This window comes from Homarus americanus, unplaced genomic scaffold, assembly GCF_018991925.1.
Source record: "Homarus americanus isolate GMGI-L3 unplaced genomic scaffold, GMGI_Hamer_2.0 scaffold27286, whole genome shotgun sequence".
NCBI classification, from domain to species: domain Eukaryota; kingdom Metazoa; phylum Arthropoda; class Malacostraca; order Decapoda; family Nephropidae; genus Homarus; species Homarus americanus.
Window position 1 is genome coordinate 78 of NW_024741697.1, and position 8,181 is coordinate 8,258.

Below are 8,181 nucleotides of genomic sequence, written 5' to 3' on the forward strand. Positions count from 1 at the left end.
CGGCGATCAACCTGGGGCTGACCTTTCTTGTACACTGGAGAGGCTTGATTGTTTAATCAAGAGGCTGCCAGCTTGTCTGCTTGTTGGAACCACGATGACAACTTTCCTAGTACTCGTGTGTTGTAGTGCTGGCTGCTGGTTGGCTGGCTGGCTATTAGCTAGCTGGGACACTAAGACAACACTCGGGTAGGCTCGTCTGGTGTCGGCTCCATTTGGGTCACCATGATCTGTGAGCTGATGCTGGCGGGTTGACTGCTATGTCAGCAAGTCTTTATATTATCTTTGTTACCACTGGATTTCTGTGTAGACGTTTTGCAGGTGTTTATAACCACTGTCCACCTATTTCCCACTAAAATACTTTGTTTGATGATGATTCACTTAGAATGTCACTTGTGTCATCAATATTTTCTTTTTTTTTTTGAGTGCTGTACAAGTGTATAGAATTCGTCTCACTGTTTGACACCAAGTGTGAGAGCTGTTTTGGTATCACATTAATTGTTTTAATTAAGTTCTGGAACTCTGAAGTGGCAGGGCTTGATGTAAACACTTCTTGGCATTTTCTATTTTTAAACTGAAAGAAAGTACCGTATATCCACAGATATAATCTGAGATAATATATTGTGAATTCTTTCCAGGGAAGTGTTACGTAAATTACTTTGAGATAATACTTCTGCTAAGTGTAAACTTCCTTGTATAGCGGTATGGAGTGAACTGCTCCCCACTGGGCGTGAGAGAGTGGTAGGAAGCGAGCGGTGTTTACTGAATCAGCTCGACCCCCGTGATAGATGCAACTTCAGTGATCTAGTCATACACAACATGGTAAATCACTTGGTGAATAATTTGATGAATAACATGATGTTATTCATTGGGGTGTATTTATATAAAGCAAAGATGCTGTTACACCTGGATGAAAATTTTTTTTGAATGTCTCCGGCAGTTCACACCTCTATAGACTGCTTTGTCAATGGGCAGATCAAGAGGTAGCAGTATGGGTGATGAAAATAGTTGGTCAAATGCATTCACTGTGATTGCATTATTTTCTTGCTCCTGTGAGAACTGTGATCTTTGAACAAATTTATTAAATAAGCTTATTTTTTGTTCTTACTAATTTTGTACTCAGTAATTCACTTTGTAATCCAATGAAGAACTTTTGTTGAGTCGTTCTTATCATTAACAATTTCTTTGTTGTTATTCTCCTGTATAACACTCGTTTGACTTTTGTATCTTCTTAGAAGAATTTTGTTAAAGCGAATTTTTCTTTAAATAGCTTATTAATTATGAGTTTTATACGTAATTTATTACTTAATCTTATCATTAGTATTTATAACACATTTCTTACATCAATTCTATACATAAATTAATAAATTTTCACTGAAAAAATGCCTGGAGAACTTTTCACACTATTTCAGTTAAAGGTATGTGTGAAACCATTTAGGCAGACAATGGTTTACAAGGAAAAGTTGGGTAGATGCTTATATAAGTTTTGGGTACAGTACATGCTATCTTCTCTCCCTTCTCTTCTGTTCTCATTCGGTCACTTTCCTTTTTCCTGCTCCAAAAGTTACTTATGTTGTTACAGCAGTGGAGTAAAACCGTTTCTCCGACTCCTTACACTGTGTTCAGGTGACAGTAAACATACAGTACTAACTTTACAAAACGGGTCTCTTACTAGTCCAATGAGGGAATAAGTGTTGGTATAAGAGGCATTTATTTCAGTTTTAGCATAACAATTTTATTATCAAGATCTCAAAACAAAGATAAATGTTATCATTTATAGATGAGGGAATTAACAAGGCAATACACGTCAAAAATAAGCAGATGCGCATGCTAATGACGCAAGTCTCAAGTTAAATTAAATTTTACTAATATTCTCCATCATTTCTTAAAATGTGCAAGAACAAGAAAATAAAGGTTGTTGCAGAATTCAAATGCTTAAAAAAAATCATAGGTAAAGCAAGTTCTCGAATCGCATGTGAAAACAGAAGTTTCGTCGATGATCACCAAACACAGTTGAGGGTGTCTTCTTATAGGTCATGGTGGCGTCCGTCAGGTCTGGCCACTGTTGTGGACTAGTGGTAAGGCTGTTTTACCCTGCAACATATATTATTGCCGTAGCAGATGCCGGTAGATATTTCTTGTCCGTAACTACAAAAACTTACACAAAACCCGTTGACTTGTGGGCAGGGATACTTGATGCTTCCTGTTGGAGACGAAAGGAGGGCGTTAGAAGCAGATTGTGAAATCCACTAACCCAGATATTTCACTTTTGTCATGGAAGAATATAGGCGAGGGAAAAAAGATGCCACACTTAGAGATCTCCTTGTTGCTATTTCGTGCGAAGGTGTTCATGAACACTGGTACACGGTACTTTGTGTTCATGTAAGACTGGTACACGGTACAAAGGCGTTCATATAACACTGGTACACAGTATTAAGTTGTTCATGTAACACTTGTACACGGCACTCAGGTGTTCATGTAACACTGATACACGGTATTAAGGTTATATGACTAGTTTAGCCCATCCTATCGTCACCCGCAGTATTATTATGAGTTGTTCACATTACCTTTACTTAAAGCTGAGAATTTAATTGAATATTAAGTTTTTTAGTTGTTGTTATTTGTTAAAACTCAACATACTGGATTTAAGTAAAAACAGATAGAGAAATTTGAAAAAGACCATGAAAAATAAATGAAAAGGACTTCATATGTATATTAAATATATATACATATATATATATATAAATATATATATATATGTATATATATATATATATACAATCAACACCTCAACCCGCCAGGATTCGAACCCGCGGCCCACGAGCCCATGACTGTGACCAGGGAACGCTAACCACTGGACCACCAGGATACAAAAACAGTCCTAGACTTAGTTTTATTTCACACAAAGCCTGTTCAACGAGCTTAAGGCGCCGTGAACCTCTAATGGGGACTACCCGTATCACGTAGGTGGTCAGAGTAACGTTTTACCAAATCCGCCTTCGAAACACGAGGATCCATATATATTTCATTAGCCCAATAAAGCATGCGGACTTCTACATACAATCAACACCTCAACTCGCCAGGATTCGAACCCACGGCCAACGAGCCCATGACTGTGACTGGGGAATGCTAACCGCTGGACCACCAGGATACAAAAGCAGTCCTAGACTTTGTTATATTTCACACAAAGCCTGTTCAACGAGCTTAAGGCGCCGTGCTTTATTGGGCTAATGAAATATATATGGATCCTCGTGTATCGAAGCCGGATTTGGTAAAACCTGCAAACCAGCACTGCTATCCTGGTGGTCATGGAAACTCGTTAACCGTGGGTTCGAATCCTGGCGGGTTGAGGTGTTGATTGTATGTAGAAGTCCGCGTGCTTTATTGGGCTAATGAAATATATATATATATATACATATATATATATATATATATATATATGTGTGTGTAAGGATGTATTCAAAGCTTTGCATTTTCTGAAACCATTATTAAAAAGAAACTCGTAACAACACTATGTCATTCTTAATGCAATATCGAAGCATCGGAAGAGGTGTTCAATGCATTATTTTTCAATGTATGAAAGAGATTACTTTAAATTTAAAAAAGAGGTGATTGAATAAAATTTCGTAAATTTCCTTGTAAGAAAGGTTTACTTAAAACTGACAAGGCGATCTCATCATATTTTTTGCCTATCTTCAAGCATCAGGATGTGTCACCATATTCTAGACGTCTAGAATGACTCATCAACAATGAAATGACGCATCAAGCGCAGGAGTGGCTCGCCAAGAACCTGGGCAACTCAGCAAACACTGGACTGAGATAAAATATAATTAAGGTGACTCACCATTGACAACGGTGATGGCCACGATCACCAGCACCAGCAGGAATACAATGCTCTTGGTATTCATGGTTCACCAGCCTGTTGAGAGGAAACTTTTACTCACAGAACACAATGTACATTGGGTCTGACCTGTATAATGAACCTTATGAATGAACTGTACATAAAGAACGTCTAGTGGTGGACTTTTCTTGTTGTATTAAGGTCGAGAGAACCCCAGTTTGGGATTCTAGTGAGGAAGATAGTAGAGCTGGCGAGGAAAGTATAAGGATAGAAATTGCATATTGAAGTATGTTGGTATATATTTCAATTTCTCTATCTCTCGCTTTTCTCGATGTTTCATATTTGGCATGACATATTATTTTATTTACCACTTGTGGACATTGCTTCATACCCCCCGCCCCACTCCCGCACATGTACTGTATATACATCATCTTAACTATGATTCAGAATACCCGACTTCATAAAGGTGTTGCACAAGGAAGGTGCGTCAGTACAATTTGAGATTTGAATTGCAGTATTTTATTTCCATCTAATACATGATTATATATATATATATATATATATATATATATATATATATATATATATATATATATATATATATATATATATATATATATATATATATATATATATATATATATTGATAAAATCACACGGGGGAAAAAAGGAAACAACGGAGCACCTTAGCAGTGCCTTGTTCGTTCATGTTAGGAATAATAATCATCACATTGCTTGGGGAAAAAGCTTAGAAGTGTTCAAACCATCTTGTGTCACAGAAAGACTTCTGATTGAAGCTAGTTTGATTAAGGAATTAAAATCAATTAACCTTATTGATGGTCAGTTCAAAACTGATATTATGTTACATAAATTTATTTGTCAGTGGCCCAAGGTTAAAAATGCTTTAAAAACCTAGGAGCTAGATGTAGGATAGTTATTTAGTGGGTCCCTTATTTTTGACCTGACCTGACCTGACTAGTTTCGTCGCCCCCTTTCTCTTAAGCTTCTCTAAGTGTGTGTTGGTGTTGGTGTGGGGACTAGTGGATGACATCATTATGGCCTGACCTCATGTTTAATAAGGTCACCCTGTATATTTAAGCCTCTCTCTGTCCATGTAATCCAGTTGCCTCTGAAGATGTCTTGAATGAAGACGAAAGCTAAGGTGCTCCGGTGTTTCCCTTTTCCCGTGTGATTTTATCAAGATTTATCTTATCCACGTTTTCATTGTGGATCTACATGAAATATATACTGTATATATAAAACTTGAGAGAAAACACCAAACTTACACCACGCACTTAATAGTCGTCATTCTGTGTATACTTCAGTATTATTTAAAACGAATGTAAGCTTACCTCAGTTACGATATCAGCAAGAGACAGGAGTAAGGTGTGATGATACAATTCCTTGGTGTTCACTTTATATACCTGACGTCCAGGAATTACCGATATCAGCTGGAGAAATTTACTTATTTCCTTTTATTAATTGTAGAACACCCTGGTCCTTGAATACATAAAATTAATTTCTATGTTTGATCATCTACAGTAATATTTAATTAAATATAAAGAATTACCAGCGAAAGGGAGAAACGTGATGGAATTAACTATTGGAGAATCATTTCACCTGGCATCCCATGACTCACGTCCGGGTATTTCCCAAGGCAATATAATTATGTTGTCAGGGCTGTTACCCTAGATATACTGTATATATATATATATATATATATATATATATATATATATATATATATATATATATATATATATATATATATATATATATATATATATATATATATAAAACAACATCAACCTAGAAAAGTCGACTTGTGAAAGAGACCTAGGGGTACTTGTAAGCCCGGACCTACGGCCTAGAAAACAGTGCGTTAATGTTCGAAATAAGGCAAACAGAGTATTGGGTTTTATATCTAGAAGTGTAACAAGAGTGCAGAGGTCTTATTGCAACTATATCTTGCGCTAGTTAGGCCGCACCTCGATTATGCGGTTCAGTTCTGGTGCCCCTATTATAGAATGGATATAAATTCACTAGAGTCGGTGCAGCGAAGAATGACAAAAATGATTCCGGGACTTAGAAACCTTCCATATCAGGATGGGTTAAAGAAACTTAACTTGCATTCCCTAGAAAGACGAAGAGTGCGGGGAGATATGATAGAAGTATTTAAGTGGGTGAATGGAATCAATAAAGGGGATATAGATAAAGTTCTTATAATATCCGAGCAGGATAGGACTCGGAGCAACGGATTTAAATTGAATAAGTTTAGGTTTAGGAGGGAGATAGGAAGAAACTGGTTCACAAATAGGGTGGTGGACGAGTGGAACAAGCTTAGCAACTTTGTAGTAAGTGCAGGAACTCTGGAAGTTTCAAAAGGAGGCTAGATAGATTCATGGATGATAGAGAGTGGTAGTAACTCTCGACAGGAGCTGCCATGCACAGGCCAACCGGCCTATTGCAGACTCCTTATTTTCTTATGTTCTTATATATATATATATATGTATATATATATATATATATATATATATATATATATATATATATATATATATATATATATATATATATATATATATATATATATATATATATATGTGATATCCAGAAATTTCAGAGTAATTTCAAATGCCCCGCCATGAGTGATACTGAGCGTTCAAGGTCATCTGAGGGGAGGGAGCGCTGCCTGCTCGTAGCGAGAGATTGCGGAACTAGGCCTATATGATATTAAATGTGATTTACCGAATTAATAATGATGCGATTCATGAAGTTAAGGGACTATTATTGAATTTGAAATTATTATAGATCGTTTTGCAGTCTGAATAATGTTACGGGTGTCCCAAGGAGTTATTAGTTAGGCGGTAAATATATCACGTAGGACCAAGCTAACGCCTTGAGAGGACACGAGGCGGGTTCTCTCCCAGTCCCGGAGAGCATCACACAGACAAGACGTTCCGCGCGTCCATCAGAAATAGTCACGTGGCCTAGTCACCTGTGCTGCGCTATTGCAGTATAACAAGTAAGTCTCATTCGATCTCAGACAGGGTTAGATAGGGCAGTGGTAAAGTTAACTAGAGCTAACAGTGAGTTCATTTCAGGGTTTCCGTCAGAACCCACTTGACTGGAGTTGATTGGAGTTGATTGGAGTTGACCGGAGTTGACTGCGAGAGATTGACTGCCGTTTGAGACTGCCGTTGATGATTGAGGGTGGCGATTGTCGCCATTGGACTGATCAGTGTAGGCCTGTCACTGTTTAGCGGGGTAGCAAAGGATCTCTTGAGTGAACGAGTGCTCCCGACAACTAACACGACACGGGACCAGCATCAGCAGTGGGTGATCAGTTCTTACCACTCCGGTGCACAACCCCACATGTCCCGAGCAGCTAGTGAAACCCTCTTGCTAACGGGAAGCTAAAGTTTCTCTCAACTGCACAAGGTCTGATTGGCTCACTCTCTTCCTGCCCATGGACGCACTGGGAGTACACTGAGGCTATCTGAGTATATTAATGGTCACACACTGAGACCGTGAGTCTAGGACTCTAGGAGATACCTAGAGGAACATTTTATCTTCCTTATCACGGGTGTAGTTAACACCATTCCTGTGACTGATATTATTTTGTGAAAGCCCTTAAGGCCTGTTCATGTGTGCAAACAACATTTCTTAATACTTCAAATTTATTGTTGCCTGTGTTTCTAATAATTTCTATGTCATGTATAACTTTTATTCCCCAGAGTAGTGTTTAAAGTTTAAGTTAAGAGGTGCGCATAGTGGTGTACCATTATTTGATTGTGTTTGTAGTATTGGAGGGAATATAAGTGTCTAAATTTTACAGTGTGTCTCATTCATCCCAGTCACAGACGCTATCCTTCCACGGGTCACGGACAGTTCATTTTGTGTAGTAGATTTAAGTGTTCCTGTGCTGGTTCGGGATTTTTCTCAAAGGGGCGCTTCCACTGCCTTTACCATCTATTAATTTTTAATAAACCCCAAGTCAAGGGAGAAATTAAAGTCCAGCAAATTCCGACCGGTTACAAATGGTAGCAGAGCGTAGTTTTTAATGTCGTGACTGATAGTACTGTGGTTGGGATAATGAACGCTATCATGTGTTGGTTAGTAATGGTAGGGATTGAACTCGCACTGATGCTCATCCTTGTGCCCGGACTGAGTTGGTTAGGCTTGACAGTAGAGATGTGTATGAGGAGGAAGAGAGACGGCCGCGGGACCTTGGTACAGCTGAGAGAGGAGTTCGGAGACCTAAAGAGGGATTATCAAGCACAGGTAAACAGGTTCAAGTGGGAGTCTCAGGCACACATTCAACGGTTCGGGGAGGAAACAAG

At 38.3% G+C, this 8,181-nt stretch overlaps 1 long non-coding RNA gene across 1 annotated transcript; it reads right to left on the minus strand.

The window, feature by feature from the left end:
- Positions 1-1,710: 1,710 nt before the first annotated feature.
- On the minus strand, positions 1,711-5,231 carry LOC121876009. Its single transcript, XR_006090704.1, has 3 exons — positions 5,191-5,231; positions 3,842-3,916; positions 1,711-2,200 (listed from the first exon to the last, which is right to left on the minus strand). It is a non-coding gene; the product is annotated as an uncharacterized LOC121876009 (long non-coding RNA).
- Between the last annotated feature and the right edge of the window lie 2,950 nt (positions 5,232-8,181).